The sequence below is a fragment of the Taudactylus pleione genome, unplaced genomic scaffold (genome assembly GCF_031769625.1).
Source record: "Taudactylus pleione unplaced genomic scaffold, aTauple2 ptg000154l, whole genome shotgun sequence".
Lineage (NCBI taxonomy): Eukaryota > Metazoa > Chordata > Amphibia > Anura > Myobatrachidae > Taudactylus > Taudactylus pleione.
The window spans coordinates 414,466-424,463 of NW_028284556.1; the positions used below are offsets into that span (position 1 = coordinate 414,466).

At 35.4% G+C, this 9,998-nt stretch overlaps 2 pseudogenes; both read right to left on the minus strand.

Moving 5' to 3' along the window:
• Positions 1-791: 791 nt before the first annotated feature.
• LOC148521830 (5S ribosomal RNA) lies at positions 792-910 on the minus strand (annotated as a pseudogene).
• Positions 911-6,216: 5,306 nt separating this feature from the next.
• On the minus strand, positions 6,217-6,335 carry LOC148521831 (5S ribosomal RNA; annotated as a pseudogene).
• Between the last annotated feature and the right edge of the window lie 3,663 nt (positions 6,336-9,998).

The following is a 9,998-nucleotide window of genomic DNA, read 5'->3' on the forward strand; positions in this document are numbered from 1 at the left end:
TTAATGCTTCCGCCCTTCTTGTCTATAGAATTAGTATGTTTTTTGCCCAAGTATGAATAATGAGTAGGTGGTGTCTTCCATATTATCTGAAACTAAAATACTAAAGGATAAGCATTCGATTTAAGGAGGGTAATCTGTTTTGATGCTGGATATATAGGTTAGATCATTAAATGATTAGTCTAAGTATAACATTCTCCTTAGGCATAGATATATATTAGAATAATAATATATTAATAGTTTGATCTAAAAACACTATGAATATGTACTGAATTGTTTTATGTATATAATTATATTGGATATTGTTTAGATATTTATTCCAAAAAGGAATTTCTTTCAAAGTTCAACCAAGAGGAGCAGAAATTCAGGGATATAATAAGTTGTGAAATGTTCTTAAGGTATGGGGATCATTCTTTCACTCTTTTCCTTGAAGAAGAGGTTCCAAAGACTCTGAAAATTTCTTGGATTTTCATATTGGTCCGACTCAGACAAACGACCTCTTTTCATCCAGTTAGATAGTTACAATCGGTTTTAAGATGTACTTGAAGTATGGGGATCATTCTTTTACTCTTTTTCTTGAAGGGGAGGTTCCAAAGACTCTAAGGATTTCTTGGATAATCATATAAGTCAAACCCAAGATCCACCTCTTTCCATTCAATTGGGTAGTTAGAATTGTAAAGTTCTGATATCATTAATCACTCCTTGGCCTTAAGGCTTGCAATTGTGAATATGCTATAATTCCCTTTTTAGGCATTATCATTCTCTAGCCTGGTTATATTCCAAACCGCCGGCTGAATTTGCAGCACCAGGTATTCTCAATGGGTTACCTTCCTTGGTACTAACCTGGCCCAATCATGCTTTGCTTCCAAGATCGGACGAGATTGGGCTCACACATGATGGTATGGCAGCAAATACATATTTCGATGGTCCATAATGCCAGATATTCTACCAAACCTGGACTTCCCTCAGAAGATGAACCTTCAGGGTACTACTCAGGCCCCTCCATAACCTGGGGGTATATTGGTAGATAGGAATGGAGCATATCACAAGAAAGGAGCAATTTCGTAGTACTCATTGAAGCCTTTAGGTGCCAGTGTGTCCAGTTCAAACAGCCAGAACATCTCTCTTCTTGATAGCAGATTGCCCAAATCCCCACCTCTTTCTCCCAGAGTAACGTGTTCTATTGCCTTGAAGGTGATATCTTCGGGATCCGAATTATGTTTTATTGAGAAGTGTTTGGAGACTGCATGTCCTTCAACTCTGTTTCTAATGTTCCTAATGTGCTCCTGAATTCTGATTTTTAGTGGTCTCTTGGTTTTTCCTATGTACTTGAGTCCACATGTGCACTCTAACAGGTATATCACTGATGTGGAGTTACAGTTCATAAAATTCTTTATAGTGTATTCCTTAGATCCGTCCGAATTCGTGAATGTTTTTCTCTTGGGGTGAAGAAATTTGCAAATATTGCAATGTCCGCATTTATAGCTTCCATTGCACTTCAAAGTGTTCATAGTTGGTCTTTCATTTCCTTTATCCCTCAGCATACTCGGTGCCAGTAAATCTTTTAAGTTCCTTGATTTTCTATATATAATCTGTGGTTTTGTCGGTAGGATCTTTTGGAGTAAAGGATCCATCAGAAGGATATTCCAGTTTTTGTTAAGAGATTTTTTAATATGATTCTCATGTCCATTATATGTTGTAATAAATGGTACCATTTCTTCTTTTTGTGGTTTCTCCGTCTTATATTGTAGTAGATTATTTCTCTGTAGGTTTTTCGTTTTCTGCATAGCTGTATTGATGATTGCTTCCGGATACTCTTTTTCTCTAAACCTGGTTGCATAAATATCAAGTTGTTCATTACAGACGTTAGCATTGCTGCAATTACATTTAATTCTGTAGAACTGGGAGTATGGTATGTTGTTCTTCCATTTGTCCAGGTGACAGCTTTTGTAATGCAGGTAGCTGTTCGCATCTACTCCTTTTATAAAAAATTTTGTGCAAATTTGGTCACCTTCTGATGTTAAAATCAAATCCAAAAACTCAATACTTCTGTTGTTAAAATTTGATGTAAATTTAAGATTCATATTGTTATTTGAAATAAAAATTAAAAAATCGTTAAAAGATTCTTCCGATCCTTCCCAAATAATTAAAATATCATCAATATATCTCTTATAAAAAATGATATTGTCTTTAAAAGGGTTATTACTGTAAACATAATTCTTTTCCCAACATCCCATGAACAAATTCGCAAAGCTGGGAGCAAAAGTTGTACCCATTGCGGTTCCACAGATTTGACGATAAAATTGATTTAAAAATTTAAAATAATTATGAGTAAGTATAAAAGACATAAGATCACATAAAAACTCTTTGTGTGGAACTTCAATTTCTTCATCCAACTCTAAAAACATTCTTGATGCGTTGATACCTTTTCCATGCTCAATACATGTATATAATGATTGTACATCGATAGTTATCCAGTTATAAGTTGATCTCCATGTTATATTTTCGGTTTGCTGTAATACACTCGTAGTATCCTTTAGATAAGATTCTAGTTTGATAACATATTTTTGTAAAAAGATGTCAACATATTTGGAGAGGTTGGATGTGAGGGAGTCAATACCTGCTATTATAGGCCTCCCTGGAGGTTCTGTAAGTGACTTATGTATTTTTGGTAAAAAATAGAAAATCGGGGTTGTGGGGTTTGATTTCATTAAGAATTGAAATTCTTCTTTGGTTAAAATATTCCTCTGTAGACCAAAGAGTAGAATGATTCTAAGTTCTTCTGTATATTCTTCAACTGGATCTTTGGTCAATTTTTCATAAGAAATTTGGTCATCCAGTAATCTATGTGCTTCTTTTAGGTAGTAAGCATAATCCATGATAACCAAACCCCCCCCTTTATCAGCTGGTTTTAGAACTATCTCACGGTTTTCTTTTAAGTTTTTTAGTGCCTCCTTTTCTCTATTACTTAGATTTTGTTTTTTTATTGGTGCATAGTTTGTCTGATTATTGCAAAGGTCCTTCTTTACCATTTCATAGAAAACGTTTATGTGAGTCCCTTTTGATTCCAGTGGGTAATATGTTGATTTACCTCTAAGACCGGATTTTGAATTAGGGGCAATATAGTTCTTTAGAGGTGCTGATTCTTTTCTCAGAAAATGTCGTTTGAGTGTGAGATTTCTCACAAACTTGTTTAAATCAATAAAAGTGTCAAATTTGTTCATGCTTCTTGTCGGGGCAAAGTTCAAGCCTTTGCTTAATAACGTTATTTCAGATTTAGTGAGTGTATGCTGGGATAAATTAAATATGCCTTTGGATTTCGGATCTATTAATAATTCCTCCTTTTTTGGTTTCTTCCTCCTGCCACCCCGTTTTCCTCTTCTTCTCTGTACCTTCGCTTCAGGGGGGAGGCTGTTTTGGTGGTTTCTCTGAACATTGGATTTTTGTTGCTTAAATGATCTTGTGCTGGTGATAAAAAAAGCTCATTATCACTGTTTGAGTCCAGATGTTGTAATGTGGAAAACCTATTTCTAGGTTTAAGTCCTATTGGGCCAGTATAAGTAGTGGGGTCTCTGTTTCTTCTGTAGCTAAACCTTCTTGTGGGTGCTACTTTCCAGCTAGGTCCTTCTCCAGACTCATATCTGGTGTTGGTTCTCTCTTTTTTCTGGAATCTCGTCCAATTCTTAACTTTATTCAACTCGTAGTCCTTCTTATCTCTAATAAACTTCTTTTCTTTGCTCTTCATGACTGATTCTTCTACTCTCTCCACCTTTCTAAGTAGTACTTTTTCATTTTCTTTGAATTCCTCTTTTTCTTTGTGTTCTTCCATCTGGGGTTCCATTCTAATGATTTCCTTCTCTAAATTTGAGAGTACTGCCTTTTTTTCCTCAATTATTAGTTTTATAAGCTCTAATGAGCATTTGTGTAAAATGTCATCCCATTTTTTTAAAAAATCTGAATTATCCAGTCCAAACGTTGGATTCTTAATAAGTCTTAGACCTCTTGGGATTCTGTTAACAGATAAATAGTGTTCCAGTCCCCTAATGTCCCACCATGCCTTTACTTCTTTTGTGAGCATTTTTTCCATTTCCCAGAACATATTATCCATGTTCTGTGTGGGGACATTTTCACATATTGGGGTGTTTTCATTGAACACTCTTTGGCATAGGTCACTCCTTTTATTCACACGATCTTTATTTCTAAACATATTAAACAAGTATAGGCAGCTATTCCCCCAATCAACACCAAAAAGAAAGAAGTATCAAGCAATAGATGGGTACAGCGCCACTACCTGTGTGACTTACTGAGTGAAACAAATAAATATTCAAATGTATAGCAACTTAGCCTATTATTTTTTTCGGCGTCCGCTCTGAGACAATAGTGTAATACTAGTGTGAGTATTTTTAAAAAGTGAAAAACAAGAGAATTGACAATCAGGCGACTAGTTTGCTAGATGTGTAAATTCACACACAGTAAAATGTACAGTAGATAAGTTAATGGTTTACAAATGTAGTTATACCTCAAACCATATAGAGGGGCGTGTTTCACGCTAATTAATAAATATAATAAACCAATAAATAGCAAAGTGCTTAGTGCAAAATATGATATATCTGATTACATCTAGATAAAAAAAAAAAAAAAATTTTGTTGAACTCATATAGACAACAAAGTGCTAGTGCAAAAATATAATGAATCTGAAACAAAGTGCTAGTGCCAAGTATAATAAAAATTATGACAATTTATTGAAAAACAGTGCACATAAAAATATATAAATAAATATGACCATAAAAACAACGACTGGCAGTAAATAGATAAAAACAAAGTAGAGGAAAGTTGATATTTTTAAGCAGCTTATCTGATTGAAGGAGAGAGGTAGTTCTCCACAGTGCATGAGGCAGCCAACAGTCCCAACGCGTTTCGTCACTATGACTTCATCAAGGGGATATTGCTTCAGTGTGGTGGTCCTGTATTCATACCACACTGAGTTCAAATGAGAGTCAGGTGTTCACCCTACTTCCTTTGTCTTAGGGAGACCTCAAAACCAAGCGATTTCATAATTCAGCAAGCCATCATTTAAAATAGTTTGTGTTACAGGGTTTCCCATAAAGAAATGTTAGTTATAAATAGTCAAACGGCGATCTTTTAAGTTCAACTTCCGCCCTTTGTGAACTGGCCTCTGCCCTTAATTGGAGCATCACATCCGTTCCCGGCAGCTGTGTTAAACCATAGCGCGCGATCAAGCACTTCCGTTTTCTTCCTCGTGTTCCGAACTGGGCACGTCACTTCCGCCCGCCGTGTGTTGACGTGTTCGGAGGTGAGCCGTGTCACTTCCACCAACCCTTCTGTCGTTTCGCTCCAGGACGCGGCACATCACTTCCGCCCTTACTTAATAGATGTGTTGAGCTCTTCCGCCCCATTGTTTTCTCCGGACTTAATGCTTCCGCCCTTCTTGTCTATAGAATTAGTATGTTTTTTGCCCAAGTATGAATAATGAGTAGGTGGTGTCTTCCATATTATCTGAAACTAAAATAATAAAGGATAAGCATTCGATTTAAGGAGGGTAATCTGTTTTGATGCTGGATATATAGGTTAGATCATTAAATGATTAGTCTAAGTATAACATTCTCCTTAGGCATAGATATATATTAGAATAATAATATATTAATAGTTTGATCTAAAAACACTATGAATATGTACTGAATTGTTTTATGTATATAATTATATTGGATATTGTTTAGATATTTATTCCAAAAAGGAATTTCTTTAAAAGTTCAACCAAGAGGAGCAGAAATTCAGGGATATAATAAGTTGTGAAATGTTCTTAAGGTATGGGGATCATTCTTTCACTCTTTTCCTTGAAGAGGTTCCAAAGACTCTGAAAATTTCTTGGATTTTCATATTGGTCCGACTCAGACAAACGACCTCTTTTCATCCAGTTAGATAGTTACAATCGGTTTTAAGATGTACTTGAAGTATGGGGATCATTCTTTTACTCTTTTTCTTGAAGGGGAGGTTCCAAAGACTCTAAGGATTTCTTGGATAATCATATAAGTCAAACCCAAGATCCACCTCTTTCCATTCAATTGGGTAGTTAGAATTGTAAAGTTCTGATATCATTAATCACTCCTTGGCCTTAAGGCTTGCAATTGTGAATATGCTATAATTCCCTTTTTAGGCATTATCATTCTCTAGCCTGGTTATATTCCAAACCGCCGGCTGAATTTGCAGCACCAGGTATTCTCAATGGGTTACCTTCCTTGGTACTAACCTGGCCCAATCATGCTTTGCTTCCAAGATCGGACGAGATTGGGCTCACACATGATGGTATGGCAGCAAATACATATTTCGATGGTCCATAATGCCAGATATTCTACCAAACCTGGACTTCCCTCAGAAGATGAACCTTCAGGGTACTACTCAGGCCCCTCCATAACCTGGGGGTATATTGGTAGATAGGAATGGAGCATATCACAAGAAAGGAGCAATTTCGTAGTACTCATTGAAGCCTTTAGGTGCCAGTGTGTCCAGTTCAAACAGCCAGAACATCTCTCTTCTTGATAGCAGATTGCCCAAATCCCCACCTCTTTCTCCCAGAGTAACGTGTTCTATTGCCTTGAAGGTGATATCTTCGGGATCCGAATTATGTTTTATTGAGAAGTGTTTGGAGACTGCATGTCCTTCAACTCTGTTTCTAATGTTCCTAATGTGCTCCTGAATTCTGATTTTTAGTGGTCTCTTGGTTTTTCCTATGTACTTGAGTCCACATGTGCACTCTAACAGGTATATCACTGATGTGGAGTTACAGTTCATAAAATTCTTTATAGTGTATTCCTTAGATCCGTCCGAATTCGTGAATGTTTTTCTCTTGGGGTGAAGAAATTTGCAAATATTGCAATGTCCGCATTTATAGCTTCCATTGCACTTCAAAGTGTTCATAGTTGGTCTTTCATTTCCTTTATCCCTCAGCATACTCGGTGCCAGTAAATCTTTTAAGTTCCTTGATTTTCTATATATAATCTGTGGTTTTGTCGGTAGGATCTTTTGGAGTAAAGGATCCATCAGAAGGATATTCCAGTTTTTGTTAAGAGATTTTTTAATATGATTCTCATGTCCATTATATGTTGTAATAAATGGTACCATTTCTTCTTTTTGTGGTTTCTCCGTCTTATATTGTAGTAGATTATTTCTCTGTAGGTTTTTCGTTTTCTGCATAGCTGTATTGATGATTGCTTCCGGATACTCTTTTTCTCTAAACCTGGTTGCATAAATATCAAGTTGTTCATTACAGACGTTAGCATTGCTGCAATTACATTTAATTCTGTAGAACTGGGAGTATGGTATGTTGTTCTTCCATTTGTCCAGGTGACAGCTTTTGTAATGCAGGTAGCTGTTCGCATCTACTCCTTTTATAAAAAATTTTGTGCAAATTTGGTCACCTTCTGATGTTAAAATCAAATCCAAAAACTCAATACTTCTGTTGTTAAAATTTGATGTAAATTTAAGATTCATATTGTTATTTGAAATAAAAATTAAAAAATCGTTAAAAGATTCTTCCGATCCTTCCCAAATAATTAAAATATCATCAATATATCTCTTATAAAAAATGATATTGTCTTTAAAAGGGTTATTACTGTAAACATAATTCTTTTCCCAACATCCCATGAACAAATTCGCAAAGCTGGGAGCAAAAGTTGTACCCATTGCGGTTCCACAGATTTGACGATAAAATTGATTTAAAAATTTAAAATAATTATGAGTAAGTATAAAAGACATAAGATCACATAAAAACTCTTTGTGTGGAACTTCAATTTCTTCATCCAACTCTAAAAACATTCTTGATGCGTTGATACCTTTTTCATGCTCAATACATGTATATAATGATTGTACATCGATAGTTATCCAGTTATAAGTTGATCTCCATGTTATATTTTCGGTTTGCTGTAATACACTCGTAGTATCCTTTAGATAAGATTCTAGTTTGATAACATATTTTTGTAAAAAGATGTCAACATATTTGGAGAGGTTGGATGTGAGGGAGTCAATACCTGCTATTATAGGCCTCCCTGGAGGTTCTGTAAGTGACTTATGTATTTTTGGTAAAAAATAGAAAATCGGGGTTGTGGGGTTTGATTTCATTAAGAATTGAAATTCTTCTTTGGTTAAAATATTCCTCTGTAGACCAAAGAGTAGAATGATTCTAAGTTCTTCTGTATATTCTTCAACTGGATCTTTGGTCAATTTTTCATAAGAAATTTGGTCATCCATTAATCTATGTGCTTCTTTTAGGTAGTAAGCATAATCCATGATAACCAAACCCCCCCCTTTATCAGCTGGTTTTAGAACTATCTCACGGTTTTCTTTTAAGTTTTTTAGTGCCTCCTTTTCTCTATTACTTAGATTTTGTTTTTTTATTGGTGCATAGTTTGTCTGATTATTGCAAAGGTCCTTCTTTACCATTTCATAGAAAACGTTTATGTGAGTCCCTTTTGATTCCAGTGGGTAATATGTTGATTTACCTCTAAGACCGGATTTTGAATTAGGGGCAATATAGTTCTTTAGAGGTGCTGATTCTTTTCTCAGAAAATGTCGTTTGAGTGTGAGATTTCTCACAAACTTGTTTAAATCAATAAAAGTGTCAAATTTGTTCATGCTTCTTGTCGGGGCAAAGTTCAAGCCTTTGCTTAATAACGTTATTTCAGATTTAGTGAGTGTATGCTGGGATAAATTAAATATGCCTTTGGATTTCGGATCTATTAATAATTCCTCCTTTTTTGGTTTCTTCCTCCTGCCACCCCATTTTCCTCTTCTTCTCTGTACCTTCGCTTCAGGGGGGAGGCTGTTTTGGTGGTTTCTCTGAACATTGGATTTTTGTTGCTTAAATGATCTTGTGCTGGTGATAAAAAAAGCTCATTATCACTGTTTGAGTCCAGATGTTGTAATGTGGAAAACCTATTTCTAGGTTTAAGTCCTATTGGGCCAGTATAAGTAGTGGGGTCTCTGTTTCTTCTGTAGCTAAACCTTCTTGTGGGTGCTACTTTCCAGCTAGGTCCTTCTCCAGACTCATATCTGGTGTTGGTTCTCTCTTTTTTCTGGAATCTCGTCCAATTCTTAACTTTATTCAACTCGTAGTCCTTCTTATCTCTAATAAACTTCTTTTCTTTGCTCTTCATGACTGATTCTTCTACTCTCTCCACCTTTCTAAGTAGTACTTTTTCATTTTCTTTGAATTCCTCTTTTTCTTTGTGTTCTTCCATCTGGGGTTCCATTCTAATGATTTCCTTCTCTAAATTTGAGAGTACTGCCTTTTTTTCCTCAATTATTAGTTTTATAAGCTCTAATGAGCATTTGTGTAAAATGTCATCCCATTTTTTTAAAAAATCTGAATTATCCAGTCCAAACGTTGGATTCTTAATAAGTCTTAGACCTCTTGGGATTCTGTTAACAGATAAATAGTGTTCCAGTCCCCTAATGTCCCACCATGCCTTTACTTCTTTTGTGAGCATTTTTTCCATTTCCCAGAACATATTATCCATGTTCTGTGTGGGGACATTTTCACATATTGGGGTGTTTTCATTGAACACTCTTTGGCATAGGTCACTCCTTTTATTCACACGATCTTTATTTCTAAACATATTAAACAAGTATAGGCAGCTATTCCCCCAATCAACACCAAAAAGAAAGAAGTATCAAGCAATAGATGGGTACAGCGCCACTACCTGTGTGACTTACTGAGTGAAACAAATAAATATTCAAATGTATAGCAACTTAGCCTATTATTTTTTTCGGCGTCCGCTCTGAGACAATAGTGTAATACTAGTGTGAGTATTTTTAAAAAGTGAAAAACAAGAGAATTGACAATCAGGCGACTAGTTTGCTAGATGTGTAAATTCACACACAGTAAAATGTACAGTAGATAAGTTAATGGTTTACAAATGTAGTTATACCTCAAACCATATAGAGGGGCGTGTTTCACGCTAATTAATAAATATAATAAACCAATA